Raw genomic sequence first — 20,743 nt, 5'->3', positions numbered from 1 at the left:
CGGAGCTTCTGGTTAGAATGGCCCTCTATCAGCTGTTCTACCGTGTTGCGGAGCCCCGTGGTAAGCAGCCTTTTTTTGGACGCAGCAGCCTTTTTTTGGCCTGGAGATGTAGGTCCAGGATATTGATGCTGAGGCTTGGTGTGATGGCCTGGCCATCACACGCGTATTTGCTTGTGTTGCTTGATTTGTGGTTTGGCGTGAGGGCGGACGACAAGGATCTGTGATTTTTTACGTGAACACTGGAGCTCACAGGCTTTAGCACGTTCGCGTATTAGAAGTGAGATGTCATGCGTTGGTGCGAGTTTTCTTAATTTTTATAACTCCCAGTGCATGAGTAAGGCGCGCACACGGCCGCTACAGGTGCCGTGGGCTTAGCGCACACTGGCCCGAGAGGTCGCGTGACGCTATCACGTTGAATTCAGCGAGAATGCATGGGGTAAAGCCGTAGATGTGCTTGGTGAATGCACCACCTGTGTTGTCACTCTCCGCTTGGGCTCGTAGCTAAATCGGCAAGACAACGGACTCTCGCTTTGTTATTCTACTAGTTCCAGGTTCGATTCCTGGCGGTGCCAGGTAATTTTTTTATATGTTCGCGGGAGTTTTCTGATGACACCAACGGTCACGAATGAACCCTTGGGGGGGGGGGGGTAGAGGTAAAAAGCTTTGCTTTAAAACTTCTCAAATCTAAACATGACACTTTATTAAAGACGATAGTCTTTCTTGGGCTACTTAAACAAAGAAATTTTGGTCTGTCTGCACGTCTGTCTGTCTGTGACTCGATTCAGCCACCTGGCCAAAGTAGAGAGAGAGAGAGAAAATGACTTTATTGAAGGTTCCTGCGGAGGGTAGGGACCTCGGCCACGCAGGGCCTGCCCTTCCTAGACGAGTATTAGGTCGTCCCCGAAGCAGTGCCTCGCGGGTGTCGGCGCGGTCGGTGCGTGGTGGGTGTTCGGGTGTTGACCCGCCGACCCCCCGACGACGCTTCCCTGCGCTTCTGCCCTGCGAGAGCAGCCTCGAGCCGCTGGATAGTTCGTAGTTGCACCTCGTGCTCACCCGAGTTCATGGCATACGTAATGTCCTCGGGCAGGCGCGTTGCACCGTCTGCCTCCAGCGAGTGTCGTTCACATCCCCACAGCAAGTGGGCTAGCGTTGCGTTCGTTCTCGCGCACACACTGCACAGCACACTTTCGTAGACCTCTGGACACACGTGGCGCGCCAGCACCGGGGTGATCACCGAGTTCGTTTGTAGTTGTCTGTATAGCACGGCTTCCGCTCTGGTGAGCTTGGGGTGGGGGGGGGCGGCTTGAGTCGCCTGCCGAGCTTGTACCACTGTAGTATTTCCCCGTACGACGCGAAGGGTTCTTGTTCGGTTTCTGGGTGCCCGTCCGCCGGGGAGGAGCGGGGGGGCGCCTCGCGGTTGGAAAGTTCTCGCGCGGCGGCGTCCGCTGTCTCGTTGCGGTTGGGGTGCCTGCTGGCTTCGACGCTCGTGTGCGCCGGAAACCAGCGGATGTGGGTGACCGGCGTCGCCAGCTCGCCGGACGTTGCACGGCACTGCACTGTACTCACTGCCCTATCGCACACTGTGTTCTTAGCGTAGTTCGCGATGGCCGAACGCGAGTCACTAAGCACTGTGGTACACCGCGGGTGTGTTAGCGCGAGTGCGATCGCCACCTCCTCTGCCTGTAAGGCGGTCGGAGCACGGACACTGCACGCACTGTACACATCACCAGTTGTAGCCTTCACCGCCACGGCCACGTAGGTGTTCGGGCGGTCTGGGTATCTCGCTGTGTCCACGTAGAGGGCGCCCGTGTCGTTTGTGTGCGCCTCGGTGAGGGCCTTGGCCCTGGCCGCCCTGCGTCCCGGATTGTGATCGGGGTGGACGTTGCGGGGCAGCGGGAGTACCTTGATGCGTTGGAGCATCTCTCTTGGGAGGCTCTGAGTGTTTTGCGGTTCCGTCCCCGCTCGGCCGCGGCCGTAGCCAAGCCGTTCGAGGATATTCCTACCGGCCCTCGTGGATGAGAGGCGGTCGAGTTGCGTTGTTCTCTGGGCCTCGCTGATTTCCTCCAGGGTGTTATGGAGGCCCAGTTGCAGTAGTCGTTCTGTGCTGGTGCTGTTGAGTAGCCCCAGCGCGGCTTTGTAGGTCTTGCGAATGGCCGCGTTGATCTTGCCTCTCTCGTGTTTCTTCCACGGGTGAAAGGCCCCCACGTAGGCCACGTGGCTCATGGCGAAGGATTGTACCAGCCGTAAGAGGCTGGTCTCTTTCATTCCGTGACGTCTTGTAGATATGCGTTTGATGAGGCGGGTGGCGATGCCCAGCTTCGTGATGACGCGGTCCACCGTGGCGCCGTTGCTTCGGCTTGCTTCGAGGGGCATGCTGAGGACTCGGAGGTTGCTCACTTTGGGGATGACGGTGCCGTCGCTCGTGCGTAGTGTGATCGTGGTGGAGTCTTCCTCTGCTTTCTTGCGGTACCTGCCCGGTGGTGGGATGATGAGCAGTTCGGACTTTTGCGGGGAACACCTCAGCCCGGTGTTGGCCAGGTGGTCTTCAATGGCGTCGACTGCCTCTTGTAGTGTCGTTTCGATGTGGCCGTCGCTCCCTCCGGGGACCCACAGGGTAATGTCGTCGGCGTAGATGGTGTAGCGAACCTGTGGGATCCCCGAAAGTCGCTGGGCCACGCCAATGATCACGAGGTTGAAGAGCACCGGCGAAATCACCGAGCCTTGGGGGGTGCCTACGCTGCCCAGTTCCCTCTCTGGTAGCTGCAGGTCGCCCGCTTGTATTTCCACCGTCCGGTGCGACAGGAAGTCGCGGATGTAGTTGTATGATCTCTGCCCCAGGCCCAGGCGCGAGACCTGCGCTAGGATGGCTGAGTGACGCACCTTGTCGAAGGCGCTCTGTAGATCCAGGCCCAGCACCGCCCTGTTGTCTTGGGTAGGGACGGTCACGTCAAGGATGTCGTGTTGTAGCAGGATCATGGCGTCCTGCGTGCTAAGCCTTTCACGAAACCCCAACATGGCGTCGGGGTAGAGGCCTTCGTCTTCGAGGTAGCGCTGCCATCTGTTGTTGAGGACGTGCTCGAGCACCTTGCCCACGCACGATGTGAGAGATATCGGGCGCAGATTCTCGATGCCAGGTGGCTTGCCGGGCTTGGGGATGAGGATCGTTCTGGCTGCCTTCCACTGTCGCTGGAGGGTTCCCACGCGCCAACACCGGTTGAAGTAATCCGTGAGGGCCGCGATGGCCCCGTCGTTGAGGTTGCGGAGGGCTTTGTTGGTGACCCGGTCCGGACCGGCCGCCGACTTGCAGTTGAGGTTCTGTAGGGCTGCCCGGACTTCCCACTCATCGATGTCGCGGTCGAGGGTTGGGTTGGCCGGGCCGTGATATCTGTCGTGATTCTCGCTAGGTGTGCTCGGGAGGTAGCGTTCGTTGAGGCGTTTGCACGCCTTTTCCTGCCCCAGCTTCTTGATGGTAGTGTGTATGATTTGATCCAGGCGGTGTTGCTGGTACACTTTGCTCTTCGTTTCGTCGAGGAGGTGGCGGAGTAATTTCCAGGTTCGACCCTGGTGGAGCTGCCCGTCCGCCTCGCTGCAGATGGCATGCCATCGCTGTGCGCAGACCTCGCGGCTGTACTTTTCGATGGCGCGTCCGAATTCGGCCACCCGCTTGCGTAGTGTGCGGTTATGGCGTTGGCGTCTCCATCGTCTCTGTAGGGATTGCCTGGCCTCGATCATGTGGGCCAGGCGGCTGTCGATTTGCTGCACGTCTTCGTCCGTTTCCACTTCCGTGGTCGCGAACGAGGTTGCTTGCACGATGTCTTTCGACCACTTCTCGATGTCCGTGATCTCGCCCTGCGGTTTCAGGCACTCCGCTCTGAAGCGGGTCCAGTCGGTGAGTTTGTGTTTTCGCCGGCTTCCGTTGGACCTGACGGCGGAGGTCGGTAGGTCCAGCTCGATGATAAAGTGATCACTGCCCAGGTTGTGGCCCGTGTTCCGCCACTCGACCCCCTTCTTAGCCGACGTCCTCGTGCGGACGAATGCCAGGTCCGGGTTGGTGTCGCGCGTGACGGAGGTGCCGATGCGGGTGGGCGCCGCTGTGTCCGTGTGGAGGGTGAAGCCGGCGTCGGCCGCCGCGTCCAGCAGGTCTCTGCCCTTGACTGTAGTGCGGTGGTAGCCGAGCTCTTTGTGTGATGCGTTAAAGTCCCCACAGATGGCGATGGTGTCTGTCGGTGCCGTGCGTAACGCCTTGTGCATGAGTTTCTTGAATTTTTGGTGCCGGTGCGTAGGGTTACTGTAGATGTTGATGAGAAAAAAGGACTCCTTTTTCTTCTTGCCGATGACCACCTCGGTCGCGCAGTGTTCGATGGTGCTGCGTCCGAGGAAGTATTCGTGCTTGAAGAAGGTGAGCCCTTTCCGAATGAAGGTGCACACCCCTTGAGCGGCCCCCTTACCGCAGTCCCTTGCGCTGGGGGGGCTTGCGTGCGTACGGTAGCCCGGGAGGGTTGGTGCGTTTTCGGTGTGAGTTTCTTGAACCATGATGACGTCAGGGGGCGCCTCGAGGCTCTGCAGGTGTTGCTGTAGTACCGCCTTTCTGCACTGGAACCCGTTGGCGTTCCAGTGCCAGACCTTTAGGCTCGAGCATGTTGCTGGTTTGACGGCCATGATGCAGGTGGTGATTGAGCGGGGTGGTTGCGGTCGTTTGGCGCGTCGTCGTCGCGGCCCAGCTTTCTGTAGAGAAACTCCTGCAGTGCGTCGAGGCGTTTTTCCACCGCTGCGAAACGTGCATTTACCCGGTGCTCAAACGCGTCCATGCGCTTTTCGAGTCGGTCGATTCGTTCGGTGCAGCGGCGGAGGCGCAGGGCCACACTGATGCCTCCTTGGGTGCGTGATTCTTGATCGTCTTCCCTCGCGCACGGGGAGTCGTCTTCTTGTTCCTCCATTGCGGTTTCGGCAGGCGGCGGGGTCATGGAGGTCCCCCGAGATTGCGCTTCTGTCTTCTTGGGTGGCGGTGTTGGCGGCGTGGGTTGTGGGTTGGTCGGCGCTGGCGGTGGCGTTTTCGCGCGCTGTTGGTGGCGTGGCGTCAGCGACGGGGGAGCGGGACTTGACCTTGAGCCCACTGCGGTTGCTGCGCCCGCTGCAGTGGCAGCGTTCGCTTTTGCTGCGGTTGTGGGTTTTCCAGGAGTCTTATGGCCTCGTCCAGTCGCTGGCTGAGGCGTGCGTTCTCTGCCTTGAGGGCTGAGATTTCTTCGCGTAGACTCTTCATCGTGTCGTGCCGCTGCGTTGACTGCTCTCGGCGCTTCTGTGGCGTTTTGGATCTGGCGTGCGCATTCGGCGCTCTGGTGACTTCGGCCCAGTGTTGTACGGAACGGCGTTAAGAGGAACGGCGTTCCTGGAACTAGTACCTTTTTGGAGGAACGGAGGAACGCCACCGTTCCATTAAGCGTCGGTGGAACTGTAACGGTAACTCGTTACGTTTTTAAAGGAACGGCAGGAACGGCGTTCCTGCCGTTACATCGCTAGGATTTGCCTGTTTTTGATGCCAAGGCTCGAGTACAAAAATCCACAAAGCGCTACTGCGTTTCTCTTCCTATAAGACGGTAAATTCGCCCGCCCTTCAGCCGTCCGTGCTTCCTCGAAGGTCAAAGACAGAAGAATAACCACGCAGCAGGCCGCAGCTTGTGTTTGCTTTCATGCTGGTTGCTTGCGCGGCGTTCTACGGGTGAATAGCGTAGCCGCGAGAATGCTTTTCACACTTCATCGTTTGTCTGGGGAGGCCAGAATGCGCGTCTGACCGATAGAATTGCTCGCTGGCGGGGAAAGAATAGATAATTTCAGCAGTCCGTCCGTTCTGTCGTATGCGTTGTTAGTGGGTTGACCGGGACACGGCTGGGCACTCGGGCATTCGTCGCGGTAGGGGGATTAGTTCCGCGGGCCTGCCTTCGCCATGTCCGTGCCTCCGCACCCTTCGTACTCGCCCTTCCGCGCGCTCAGGAGCAGACTGGTCGCGGCCAAACCGGTAACAACGTAGCCAACGAAACGGACGGACTGCTAAACGGGATCCGGACATTTCGGTGTGGGTCATTTTGGTCCAGCACGTTTCGGTGTGGACATTGCTGTGCACGGACATTTTGGTGCATGAGGTCTTGGCCCAGACATTTTGAGTTAGGGGATGTCCCAGGCATTCTTCGAACATTTTAGCTTTAATATTGTAATTTCGTGACTTGATATGATTTTACGTTCGAGATTTGTGCTTGCGCCGCCGTTCGTGGAAACGAACGCTAAACCCTGGCGGAGCATTGCCACGTGAAACCCAATTTCTGTAGCAGATGGTAAAAATTAACGTTGTTAATTTGGATCAGTTCAACCATTTTTCTGTTATTTTAACATTCATGTGAACCACCCTAATACTTTAGGTTTTACCAAAGCGCTTTTCTTTAACTTCACCCAACGGTGCAAGACGCTGCTGCTTTTAGTCTATTCCTCCCCTCCCCCCCCCAGGAAAACTTCCGCAAAAAAAAAAAACAGAAAACGAGGTCGATTAGGCGCGTGTGCATTTCGTTTTAATTAATCTCTCAATCAATCTCGCCTTCGTTGCATTCGGTGTCAGTTCTACTTACAACTAGCAAACCAACCATCGCACTACGGTGGCGTTACTTAGGGGAGGGGAAAGCTGAGCCCCGCCGGCAATCATCCCCCTAACTAGAGTTAGAGGGGTGTCACTTGTGCTTCACTATTGCGTCGACTGGATTTCGAAAACTCGAAGGCGACTGTTGCCGCTCTCGTCACACTAGCCTATTCATTTTTTTTGCTCCTTATAATGGGAGGAAGCGATGTATACCTGGTGTGTCCATGATATGCGCGACTTGATGAGTTAATTCACAAGGGGGCGACTGAAGGCGCAGAAAGAGCGATTCCTGGAGTGGGGGTGCCGTCGATATGACCGCGACGCGCGGAGGGGCGTAGCCAGCAAACGATAGTGGCCATTGTGTTCTCAGCGGCTTTTTTGGTGGCTTTTTGTGTCATATTATAGAGGTTTCGTGGGCCCATGGTGAATGTAAAGCTTTTTCTATGTTTTAAACGCGAAGTGGGCTATGTAATTGTTCTGAATGTATCACCCAATTTCTGCAAAAGCCTCCACTAAGAGGCTAGCAGTATGTTCCAAATAAAGAATAAAAAATCACTGCGGTGACGCTTCGGAGACAAAGAACTCCACCACGCATGTAGGATTTTCAGGGAAAACCGAAAATAATATGGCTGGAAAAGAAATCTGGTCTAGATTCGAGCGTGCAGGCGGGAGGTGGAGGGGGGGGGGCACTAGAACAAAGAATTAAAATGTGGTAAATGTAGGCTTGTAAACACTAAACGAAGGTTGGTTGTCCCGAACACAATGGCTGGATTTTGTATGCACAACCGGTACGCGCTTAATCAGCATTTACGACATTAGAACCTGCGGCTGTTTTCCAAAAGGCCCGTTTTTCCTCCCCGACAATATCCTAGACCAGTGTTCGCGAATTCATTTTAGCAAGGCCGCCCAGCCTACGTAATACTCTTCATAAGGTTTTCTTCATTCTGATGGGCTAGCTAATGTTTGTTACTTTTTGGATATTGAGAATGTCCATGTAATTTATGTAATTTGAGGGTATGATTAAAAAAATACAAAAGAGGCGGTAAACCATCCTAAACACGGGTAAATGTCTTAGCTAAAAAAGAGCGAATATAAATTAACAACCTCTCATAAATGAAAAAAAAACGTGTGCTAAAGAATTCAATCGGCTGCATAACAGGTGTCCCCAGGAAGAGGTATATACAAAAATATACAAATGTAGAATTTCTAAAAATACCTGGCAAAGATCGAACATGGCATCAATCAAAATAATAAATTCACTGTTCCAGATTGTTGTCCATAACCCACGTTAAGCGGAAATAAAAATATAATGGCTGTCGCAAACAGGCAAGCCTCTGATAATTTGGTCGATGAAATTTGGACACCGAAATTTCCGCACCGAAATATCCTGCACCGAAACATCCTCGAGCCGTCTGGAGTTTGTCCGGTGCTCCCCGAAAAAATTCGCGTAGGAGGGTTTCTTTTGATGAACTTTATCTCCAGATAATCTGCTGCCGGTGGTGTTAATCTTCTTATAATATACGTAGTTCGATTTGAGTTTTAAATGTCTCACTTAATTTCAACCCAGGATTATCCGACACTATATTTTAATTTAAAAACCTAATTGTAACGTTAATGTAACGACACGTTCCAATTTTCGAAGTGTAACTGGAACGCGTTCCTTTCGCAATAAAGGAACTTGTAACGGGAACTCGTTTCAAAATTGGCAAGGAACGAGGAACGAGCTTTCGTTCCTATTTTGGAGGAACGTGTACAACACTGCTTCGGCCCACGTCACGCGCTCGCGCGATTGTGACGTGGCTCCTCTCTTCTTGCTATGACTCCTCCCCCTATTGTTACGACTGGCGTAGCGGCTCGCCGAGCGTTGCCCTTTCTTGCCGCTGCGGCTGCGTCCGTGTTGTTGCTGGGGGTCGAGTGGCGGGAAATCGCGATCGTCTTTTCTAGAAGGTCGCCCCGCTTGCGGTGACGTGGCGTGCTTGCTGTTCCATTGTCTCTTTTTCACCAAGTATGGTGTCTTGAATTTGTTAACGCAGCCTGCCGTACCGGTGGGGTGGGGTCCCCCGCACAGTTTGCAATGCGGCTTGCACTCGTTTTCGTGATTTTCTCCCGGGTTCGTCTTCCCGCAAGCGAAGCACACTCGTGCATGTGGTTGCGGGCATACGTCATGGCGATGTCCGATTTTGCCGCACGTTTTGCACACCTCGTGGTGTTGCCTGTATAGGCTGCATCTAACCAGTACGGCTCCGTATTTAACTGTCGCAGGCACCTTGGTGCCTTGGAAAAGCACAACTACCGCGGTCGAGCTGCCGATTCTGTGCGCGTCGATTGCCATAGGGTTGTAGTCATTAACGATGTTTGCTCTGATTTCTTCGGGGGAGTCTTCGGTGGAAATGTTCCGAATTACTCCTTTGGCCGTGTCGTCCGGTGCCGCGTGATATGCGAATACCTCGTGTGCTTGGTCCCCGACGGTAAGCGAACGGAGCTGGGCGTATAGCACTGCTCTTTCCTCGTCTGGAGTGCTCATCACGATGATGTTCTGTGCTATGTTTGGGCAATTGGTGTCCCGCATAGCCGCCTCTCTTGTGATTCCCGTTGCTGCCATAATGGCCGTCATTAGTTCGGTTGCCTTTGTTCGGCCGGTGTGCATGCCACCACGTGGTCGAATGATGATCTTGAACTCGCTGCGCGGGATGTTGCTCGGCATGCGTGCAGCTTTCGTTAGGCTTGCAGTAACTTTCCTGGCGTATTGCGCCCTGGTAGGTGGCGATTTGGGTGCCTTGCTGGCAGGCTTACCGGGGGTTGAAGTCTGCGATGCTTCTCCCGGGTGCTGTAGCGGTCGTCGGCGTTGGATTGTCCAACCCGCGTTGTCGTCCGGCGAGGGGTCCTCTCCCGGCACGATGACGGTTGTTCGGCCGGCGTTCCGGTCGAGTTGAACTTGTGGCGTAACTTCTTGGACAGAACTTGTATCCAAAGCGGCTTCCATCTCGTTCGTCGCGGGGACGGTAGCGATGTTCGACGGCATAGGCTTAGCGGCCGCCGCCGGCGGCGGCGTGGCCGGGTGCCGAGCTCGAGCTAGGCCTACGTTAGGCTTAGCAAAACGGCGCCGCCGCGGAACGTCAAAGTCTCGTAAATCCGCAATAAATGCTGGGACTCACCGAAATGTGGTATCAGCGGGTTCCGAAAACGAAGCCTAACACATGTGTAAAAGTTGGGACTCTCTGAGGCTGGTTGGTCCTCCGAAAATTCGCATAATTCACGGAGCCGATGTGAGACGCGTCCGATCGCTTCGGCTGCTCGCAGCGCCCCCCTGGCCAAAGTAAAACATGGCCTGCGCAATAGACTTATATAGTCACAGCTAAATATGCCCGTCTAAGTCCGGTGTAATGTTCATACTTTTCAACATTGTTGAAGAACAGGACATTACGCAAATATAAGATAACAAATTAATAGAGAAGTGATATTTGCAGCGTTCCTTTATAAAAAATCATACATGTTTGATTTGTGCGAGAATAAATACTTCATCAACTGCAGAAAAAAAATCTACTCCGGCGTCGCCTGCTGTCGCACGCGCCACTATAACTTCTGACGGCATTCTAAGAAGTCAAGTGACAACAGTTCCGAAAGGTTCCACTAGATAGGTTACACGTTCTGCTTGGAACGCAAGTGGACTTGGGAAACACGGTACTATAAACATTGAAGTAGGGCGCCTCAATTCACGCGCGTCTCCGCCGTACGGCAGCGTTGGCATCGAGGCACCCGGCCTGGAGCAGCGGAACGCGGTAAATTTAAATAAGCTTGAGCGAACCTTTAGCGTGTTTCCCTTGGAAAGAGGGCGACGCAAGAGGAACAAGATGAGAGGTGAGCGGGAGAGCGAAGGGAGGCATTTACTTGGCAAATGTCGGCAAAGTTTTGTCAACATTTGCAACGAAAGGAGCAGATACGCGACCAATGTTTGTACCAGTTTTTCATGCCAGCTGAGGAATGGTAGACAGATGGGGGCAACAACTGGCAGAAAGGGCCATTACCATGCAGTTCATGTGTCTATTTAGGAAATTTTCGTGTTACATTTTCCCCATTGCTATGGCTGCCTACCAGCAGAGGAATCTTTGAATGGAACATTAGATGTTCGACCGAAGGTTAAATAAATAATAATTTTGAGCGTTGTTTATTCGTGTCAGTTTCGGCTTCGACAAAACGAACACCAAGGCGGCCGCCATGAGAGAATGGCGCTGTTGATGTCACTGTTTTGGTTGCATCATGGTCAGACGGGACGCGTGTGCTAGAGTGAGCGAACACGGCCAGCCTGGCAGTGGTTGCACGCGCCTGGGCCACACGATATCAGTCCCAAAACTGTCACATGACACACAAGGCAGTGCAGCGTGCGCCATCAGCAGCCGGTCTGTTGGTTAAGTCACTGGAGCCCTGATGTCGGCAGTTTGGGGCGAACTGCATGGCAAGTCAGCCCACGCGTCTTTCTTATGTCAGTGTCAAAAGGGTATTTATCCTGAGCTTTCTGATGCATGCAAAGATTACAATTGATTTAAAATATGTTATACTGAACGGTTGCTATTAAAATCTTCATATACAAAGGGAACTTTTTGCATAGTTATCTCAGCTTTGATATTTCCTCTAAGTACTCCTTTAAGTAGAGCCTAATCATGTTAAGAAGGTTTAAAGGGACACTGAAGTGATATGTAAACATTGCGGGATTACTAGCGCAAATGGTAGTCCGGAGTCCCCAGGCCATGTTTCGACCACTCTAGGCGCGTTTACGCGATTTTATTTAGTAGAAAAACTAATTCGAAAATGCTGCCCTTCTCTCTTTGCGCTCGCCCATTTTCTGTGGCGTTTTTGTGTGACGTCAGGAGGGGATGAGCTCGCAATTGGCTGCGCCACGGCTGCGCTACTGCACGGCTCCCCGGCCGACAGAGTCAGCCCTCATTCCCACAGCCGTCACCTTCCCCGTCACGGCACCGTCACGTCAAGAAACCGCGAGGGAGACGTAGACGAGTAGCGTTCGAACTGGAGCTCTTCGTCAGATTACAGGGTCGTCTGCCTAGTGATCAGTTTAGCCTAGAATTGAGCGTTTTTAATCTGACAAGTAAAGAAAATGGTTTGTGCTGACTTTTCGCTAGATTTGGCCGTAAAAATTTATTTTCTGATTATGGAGCATATGGTCCCGTCACGTTGACGTGACGGAAACGTAGAGCTCGGCCTCCCGTCACCGTCTCACCGTTTTCGACGAGAAATCGGCCAAAACACGGCGCCCATGACGGAAGACGGTGACGTGACGGTGACGTGACGGGGTTAAAAACGGCTGTGGGAATGATGGCTTAGTCGGCCCAGCGTTTCGTCCGCCGGCCGCCGGCGGGTCGTCGCTATCAAGGAGGTTAAAAAAACATTGCTTGGTCGCAATTCGTTCGCTTAGTTGAAACGAAGCCAGGACGCGTTTGTGAATGGAAGATTGTGCCTTTCTTTACTTGGTTTGTTTGTCACTGTATCTAGCTCCAAGTCAAGGTCGCTTCACACAAGCGCTGCACAAGCGCACATGCGACGCTTCGCTGACTGGTACGCTAGTAGGAAAATATTGTCACGTAGCCAAGGACGAAGCAGTTGTTTGGAAAAGAAACAAGTTTATTGGAGCGAACTTGTGCTCCCCTAAAAACTGAAAAGAATACAGAGGCGGTGAAGCAGTGGTCAACAAAGTGACGTACGTGCGTCGGCGAGCGTCGCAGAATCGAATGCCCCGGCGTCTGCTCTGCAGGCTTTTTATCTTTCGGCGCGCGTGGTTCTGGAACCATCGATTCGCATCGAGAACATTGTAGATGCAAGAAGATTATTCCGGGCTGTTCACGTAAATCGGAATGCTCTCCCTATCACAACAGATAACACATGCGGCACAGAAAGAAGGAATGGAACACGCGCTTCCCTTGGCACGGAGATAACACAGACCGGCGCAGCCGGGCGGTAAAAGCAAAACACAAATAAACAAACCCAATGTATGGTTCGCGGCATTACCCCCCCTCTAAGAGTGCATCGACCCGATGCTAACATAAGCGACAGTCCGAAAATAAAAATAAAAGTTCGTCATCGTCCGTAGAAAGGTTTTAAGCGAACCACGTGGACGACTTCGGGCCGCGTACGTCGTCGTGATGTGCCGGAGTCACCATCGGGGATCACTTCGTAGGTAAGTTGGCCAACACGTCGTAGAATCTTGTAGGGTCCGAAATACCGTCGCAGGAGCTTCTCACTGAGTCCGCGTCGTCGGATGGGAGTCCAAACCCACACACGGTCCCCTGGTCGGTACTCGGCGTCTCGGCGTCGGAGGTTGTAGCGGCCGGCATCCACCAGCTACTGGTCCCTTATACGAACTCGAGCGAGCTGGCGGGCCTCCTCCGCACGTTGAAGGTATCCTTGGACGTCGGCGTTGAGGTCGTCGTCTTCTAGATGCGGAAGCATGGCGTCGAGCATCGTAGTCGGTCGTCTTCCGTAGACAAGCTCGAACGGTGTCATCTGCGTAGTTTCCTGCGTCGCTGTATTGTACGCAAACGTGACATACGGGAGGACTTCGTCCCAAGTCTTATGTTCAACGTCGACGTACATGGACAGCATATCCGCAATCGTCTTGTTCAGACGTTCCGTTAGTCCGTTCGTTTGGGGGTGGTACGCCGTCGTTCTTCGGTGATCCGTGTTGCTGTAGCGTAAGATTCCTTGCATCAGCTCCGCGGTAAAGGCCGTTCCGCGGTCCGTGATTAAGATTGCAGGGGCTCCATGTCGCAGCACAACTTGGTTTATAAAGAACTTGGCGACTTCCTGTGCAGTCCCCCATTGAAGAGCGGCGGTCTCCGCGTAGCGCGTCATGTAGTCTGTCGCTACGACAATCCACTTGTTCTCCGATCGTGACGTCGGGAACGGGCCTAGAAGGTCCATTCCAATCTGTTGAAAGGGCCTCGACGGGACGGTGATCGGTTGCAGAAGTCCGGCGGGTCTTGTCGGCGGCGTTTTTCGTCGCTGGCAGTCCCGGCAACTCCGAACGTAGTGGGTGACGTCGGATGTAAGGCGGGGCCAGAAGTACTTCGCCTTAATTTTTGCAATAGTGCGAGCTGTGCCGAGATGTCCGGAAGACGGGTCGTCGTGGGACGCTTCAAAATTTCGTCACGAAGGTCTGCGGGGATGACAAGTAGATAATTCGTTCTTGTTCCGGGGCTGAAATTCTTCTTCACGAGGACGGAGTTTTTAAGGCTGAATGCTGGTAAGTTACGCTTGAACGCTCTAGGCACGGCGACGTTTCGTCCTTCGAGGTAGTCGATCATTACGCGCAAGTCGGGGTCGGCACGCTGCTGGGCGGCTAGGTCGCTCTCCGTAACAACCCCGAAGAACGCGCTGTCTTCATCGGAGTCTTGTGGTGGCGGGTCGACAGGGGCGCGGGACAGGCAGTCGGCGTCGGAGTGTTTCCTCCCGGATTTGTAAACGATTGTAACGTCGAACTCTTGCAGGCGCAGACTCCACCGCCCAAGACGGCCAGAGGGGTCCTTCAAATTGGCGAGCCAACACAGCGCATGATGGTCTGTTACAACCTTGAACGGTCTGCCATACACGTATGGGCGAAATTTTGAAATGGCCCATATAATAGCCAAGCACACTTTTCCGGAGGCAGAGTAGTTTTTCTCCTCCTTCGACAGACCACGGCTGGCATAGGCGATTACGTTTTCGCACCCGCTTTGTTTTTGGACAAGGACGGCACCCAAGCCTATATCACTGGCGTCCGTGTGTATTTCCGTGTCGGCGTTTTCGTCGAAATGCGCGAGCACGGGCGGGCTTTGCAGATGTTTTTGCAGCTCGCAGAATGCCTTTTCTTGATCGTCTTCCCAGCTGAAAGGGGTGCTGTCTTTCGTCAAGCGCGTGAGCGGCTCTGCAATGCGTGCGAAGTTTGCGACGAAGCGCCGGTAGTATGCGCACAGTCCAAGAAACCTGCGCACGCCCTTCTTATCTTTCGGCCTTGGGAAGTTCGCTATGGCTGAAGTTTTCAACGGGTCAGGCAGGACTCCCGCGGCGTTGACGACATGGCCCAAAAACTTCAGTTCCTCGTACGCGAAGCGGCACTTTTCAGGCTTCAGCGTTAACCCCGACGTACGGATGGCCTCGAGTACAGACTGCAACCTTGCGAGGTGTTCGTCGAAAGTCCTAGAGAATACCACAACGTCGTCGAGGTATACGAGGCAGGTGTGCCACTTCAGGCCAGCTAGCACAGTGTCCATGACTCTTTGGAACGTTGCTGGTGCCGTGCATAGCCCAAACGGCATCACCTTGAACTCGTATAGGCCATCCGGGGTTATGAATGCAGTCTTCTCTCGATCTCTCTCGTCCACTTCAATTTGCCAGTAGCCTGTCTTCAGATCCATCGATGAGAAGTACCTCGCATGGCAGAGGTGGTCGAGGGCGTCGTCGATTCGTGGCAGGGGGTACACGTCCTTTTTGGTGATCTTGTTCAATCGCCGGTAGTCAACGCAGAACCTCAGTGTGCCGTCTTTTTTCTTCACGAGTACGACCGGCGCAGCCCACGGACTTTTTGATGGCTGTATAATGTCGCCGTTGAGCATGTCGTCGACTTGAGTCCGGATGGCTTCACGCTCGTGGGAAGAGACGCGGTACGGTGACTGTCGGGTAGGTCGTGCTCCATCCTCGGTTATTGTCCGGTGCTTCGCCAGAGGTGTTTGACGTAACTTTGAGTTCGACGAAAAACACTAGCTGTAGCGACGCAGCAAAGCCAATAACTTGTTCCTTTCATCTTGCGGTAGCGCCGGATTCACGTCGAAGGGGTGCGGAAGCTTGGTGGTATCGTCGGGTGCGCGTTCAAAGTCGGCGACTGCTAACACGTCGCTTGCTTGTTGCATTTCTTCGACGAACGCAATTGCAGCGCCCTTGTTTAAATGCTGGTACTCCTCGGTGAAAGTGGTGACCAAAACGTGGGCTTTGCGCTGCTTAAACCATGCAATGCCTCTTGCGACAGACACACCGCGGTCAAGAAGCAACCTTTGGTCACTCTCCACGATAGCGTCGACGTCGGGAGCAGCACCTTCACAGTGGACGGTGATCATCAAGCTTGCGCGGGGTGGCAGGGTGACGTGATCATCGGCGATCCTTACAGCTGCACGGTGTTCGGGGTTCGATTCCGGCGTCATGGAGTGGTCGCAGGAAAAAGTTATCGACTTCGTCTGCAGATCGATTATTGCGCCGTTGTCCGTCAAAAAGTCCATTCCGAGAATTACGTCGCGGGAGCAGTTGGGCAAAACGACGAACACCGCAGGGTACGTCGTGCCGTCTATGGTGACGCGCGATGTGCACGTTCCACTTGGCGTCACGAGGTGGCCTCCTGCTGTGCGTATGTGCGGACCATCCCATCTGGTCATAACTTTCTTCAGTTTAGACGAAAATGGTCCGCTCATTACCGAATAGTCAGCTCCCGTGTCTACGAGGGCGACTACGTCAAAGCCGTCGATGGACACCTTGACGTCAGACGCAGTCTTCCTCGAGTTCCGGGTTCGTCGGGGCGTCGTATCTCGGCTTGTGCGTGTTGGCGGTCGGGCACTGTGCGTCGTCGTTGTCGTCGTCTTCTCAACGGACGTCTCGGTCAGGTCGGGTACGCGTCGCGGCGTATAGCTGTCGTCGTGTTCGGGAGTCTCGTCAGGGTTAGGTCGGGTCGTCTTGATGAGGGCATGTCGTGAATCATTGTCTTCACCGCGTCCTTGCGTCGTTGGAGGGTTTCCAGTTTTCCGCCATAGAGCAACTTCACCTCCAGAAGTTGCTGCTTTTAGTTTCCCCCGCGTGGGCTGGGGGACCTTCCACGGGCGAAGTCAGCGTTGCTACGGCGGTTCGGCGATTGGTATGGGTAGGGCGACGGCGAACGGTTGAAACCTGCTGGTCGACGGCTGGTGTTGGACAGGTACTCTTCGATCTCCGATGGGCGCTGGCCAGTTCGGGGGCGGGGTGCGTCGACGGAGAACCCTCGCAAACCGAGCCTCCTGTAGGGGCAGCGACGGTTGACGTGGTCGGCCTCTCCGCAGTGGTAGCACAGCGGACGATTGTCTGACGTTCGCCACACGTCGGTCTTCCTTGGGGCAGGGGGTTGCGCCGCAGGTGGTCGGGCCGGCGAGAGGGGACGACGGTACGGAGCCTCGTGACGATAGGGGGCAGGTGGGCGAGGGCGATGTACAGCAGCTGCGTAGGTCATGGCTTGCGGCTCGCGAGGTGCTACTGGCGTCGTTGAAGTTCCCAGCGCTTGCTGCACTTCTTCTCTAATGACGTCGGTAAGAGAAGCGACTTGTGGTTGCGGCGGCGTCGGGAGCAGTTTCCGCAGCTCCTCCCTCACTATTTCGCGGATAGTCTCGCGTAGGCTGTCGGCCGGGATCCGCGTGCTGCCAAAGTCGTTCGCATTGGCCGCGCCAACAAAGTTGCGGTCATACTGCTTAGCACGCATCTCGAGGGCTTTCTCAATGGTGCTGGCTTCGGTAACGAATTCGGCGACGGTTTTGGGCGGATTTCGGACAAGTCCGGCAAACAGTTCCTCCTTCACTCCGCGCATTAAGAACCGCAACTTCTTTTCTTCCGTCATTTCGGGATCCGCGCGGCGAAATAGCTGCTTCATCTCCTCAACGAAGATCAAGACGCCTTCATTGGGGTGTTGCGTGCGCGTTTCCAACAAAAGGGCGGCTCTTTCTTTCCGCACGACGGTAGTGAAGGTCTTAGTGAACTCGCTTTGAACTGAGCCCAGTTTGTCAAGGAGCTCTCGTGGTTCTCGAACCAAGTGCGAGCCGAATCTTCCAAGTAAAAGAAAACGTGCCGGAACGTTTCTGCGTCGTCCCACCTGTTGAATTTCCGGACGCGCTCCAGTTTCTCCAACCATTCTTCTGGGTCTTCTGCGGGGCTCCTCGGAATGATGGCGGTTCCCGTGGCTGCTGCAGAACGACAGGAGGATTGCCTTGGTTGAGCATGGTGCTGGTTGCGACGTTTTTCTTCTTCGTCTTCTCCGGTAGTAGACCGAACTCGGGTGGTAAATCTTGCACGCGGAGGCTGGCTCTTGTTGGACTGGCTTGGCGGCTTCCAGAGGTTGTAGTGGGCATGAAGGGTGCGTACCCAGCACCTCCACCAGATGTCACGTAGCCAAGGACGAAGCAGTTGTTTGGAAAGAAACAAGTTTATTGGAGCGAACTTCTGCTCCCCTAAAAACTGAAAAGAATACAGAGGCGGTGAAGCAGTGGTCAACAAAGTGACGTACGTGCGTCGGCGAGCGTCGCAGAATCGAATGCCCCGGCGTCTGCTCTGCAGGCTTTTTATCTTTCGGCGCGCGTGGTTCTGGAATCATCGATTCGCATCGAGAACATTGTAGATGCAAGAAGATTATTCCGGGCTGTTCACGTAAATCGGAATGCTCTCCCTATCACAACAGATAACACATGCGGCACAGAAAGAAGGAATGGAACACGCGCTTCCCTTGGCACGGAGATAACACAGACCGGCGCAGCCGGGCGGTAAAAGCAAAACACAAATAAACAAACCCAATGTATGGTTCGCGGCAATATAAGGCCTCTTGAAGGCGGGAGAAGAGTCAGCGAAGTCAATATAGGTACTAAGGAAATAAAATCAACTGATATTTTTACCGTACAGCGTAAAACTAGGGCGAGGGAAGCACTTTTTTGCGCTGGGCGAACAAGCACAGCGGTCAGCAGCACGACTACGCATCTGCGAGCGCTTTTCCGTCTACGAAATGCAATTGCTAGACGTGAGCTACTGTGGAAACTCGGGCGACGCTTACTGCACGATCGCAGTACAACAAATAGTCACCTAAGCTGCTTGAAATGCCAAAACTAAATAAAAGTGTAAACCAGTTGTACAATATATACCCTATATTAACGAGGCCTTCGCGTCCCGCTGCGTGGCTCAGTTGTCTGGGGCGCTAGGTATGTCACCCCAAATGTTTTGCAAGTCAAGAGTTCGAATCCCCGGGGGTACGTGCTTTTTTTTTGTAAGTTAACTTTTTTGTTTTCCGCCGATGTTTTCTATATTGAGTTCACCTTTTTTTGGTCCGCAACGTTCATGGCTACACGAACTAGTTCACAAAACGCGCGCAGGCTGGCATTGGCGCGCTAGCGAGTTCTCGTTGGCGTGCTGTTGCCATAAGCACCGACTGCTTGCAGGCAGTGGGCACAGGCCAGAATGAACAGACCCTTGACCTGGTGCGAACACGCTTTTTACGATACAGGCATGAGGGAGGCAAGCTCCAAATATGGGGGAAAAGCGCATGACATTTGGGCGTCTGCGGGTACGCGGAGGGCGTTCATGCACTGCGTAGGTCTCGGCAAGTGAATGCTACGACTACAAGCCGTCCTGGGGGGCTTATCTTGTGCATTTTACAGCCGACAACATGGCAGAAGCGCGGTACGATGATTACTGAGATATTGAGAATGCCCATCCAACAACGCCATTGGTTATGTTTTACAGAACCGAAACCGAAACCGAAACGTGTGCGATTGCTAACCTTGGGCATCGTCCAATCACGGCGCCTCTCCTCCCAACGTCACAGCCTTAGTTGGTGCGGCTGCCGCAAACCGCGCATGGTAAGTGCGAATGCACTTTATAAGCGACCCCAAACCATCCACCGCCGGCGGCGGCGGCGTCCGCAGTCCTCTTCGATCCGAGGACTTTGCGGCCGCAGCGCGACGCTTTACCGACTAAGCCACGGACGCGACGCCGATATCAGTGTTAGTAACGCGCTTTATATCTTTAACGCATTCAAACTACGTCGTCAGCGGCGTGCGTTGGCGACTCAGCGGCGTTATAGCGGCTTGATAACTGCGTGGTGTACACGTGATACTACAAACCCGATGGAAGAGATGGAAGAGAAGGCGGCGAGGCGGTGGGCTGCGGGGGCCGAGCGCAAGCGCCGCAAGCGGGCCGACAACCGTGCATTCGCACTTTCACATTCTCCCCCTCGGGGAAATGCGGGGGAATTTTTTCTTCTTTAGCGCTTTGTAAAATAATTACCGATTTCTCAACCGGATAAACGATGAAAAGTGTGCTAATTTGAGCCAGTCTAAGCAGGGCAAGCAAAAACGGGAGCTTGACAAATTCACTTCAGTTTCCTTTAATAGTGGTGCCACTCCTTAAGGTACTTTTTACTTGCTTTAAGCTGACGTTTTGAATTTGGAGTTAAGAGAGGCCGTAACATTCTGGCTGCCCATTTCTGGCCATCAGTATTTCTAAGGCATTCTTCAAAACATTTTTTGCTCTGCACTTCTCTGAAACCTTGAGGACACCTAACTTAACTTAGTCGTGATGAAGACATTATTGTGCACAGGTCAAGCCATCTCTACCTTTGCCCTCATCGGGCAGAGGACCATCCTTACATCAGAAAGGGTTTTGTTTTGCTAAGTCTGCCACTTAGGACCGTCATAGGACTTGCTGCCCACAGAGGAGTGCTCTCCAGCCGAACCACCCTTAGGTGTCAAAGAAGTGAGACTAACAACTTTAAAATACTGTTAGAAAAAAAAAACACTAAACAATAGGAATTTTTTTTGGAACGTGTTAACATGTCGACCAACCTCATGGCGACTATAGGATGTGACTTGTTTATAGAGGGGCAAAATCAGAAAAATAGAGACGAGCAAGTAAGTCATCCTTGCACGACAGCTTCTGCGACACCTATCAGTGGCGGAGCCGGGGGGCAATCGCCCCCCCCCCAAAGAGGCCCTCAGCTTTTTACTTTTTCTTTTTTAAGAATCCGACTTGTGCGATGTCGCAAACGTGTGGCAACCGTCAGAAATGCGGGCTCGAGCCAGCCGTTGTACCGCCTAAGGGGGGCCAAAACCCACTGTGCCGCTAAGTGATTGTGCGCAAGCGGGTTACTCCGCATACACGCGCATGCCGGCATGGTTATCACCTCCACCGAAAAACTGGTGCAAGGAGGGAAGCGGTTCTTTATTCGCCTCCCCCCCCCCCTCCTTCGAAAAATATCCGCCCCTACCAAAACCAGTCTCTGCAATTATCCAGAGACCAGCTTCACGGTCTGCACCGTTCCAACGCCGAACATTGCGGCTGCTGAGGATTGCGCCATTGACCTGGCCA

Source organism: Haemaphysalis longicornis, unplaced genomic scaffold (genome assembly GCF_048455015.1).
Source record: "Haemaphysalis longicornis isolate Haplotype H1 unplaced genomic scaffold, Haemaphysalis longicornis Haplotype H1 scaffold_1, whole genome shotgun sequence".
Classification (NCBI taxonomy): Eukaryota; Metazoa; Arthropoda; class Arachnida; order Ixodida; family Ixodidae; genus Haemaphysalis; species Haemaphysalis longicornis.
This window is presented reverse-complemented; position numbering follows the sequence as displayed.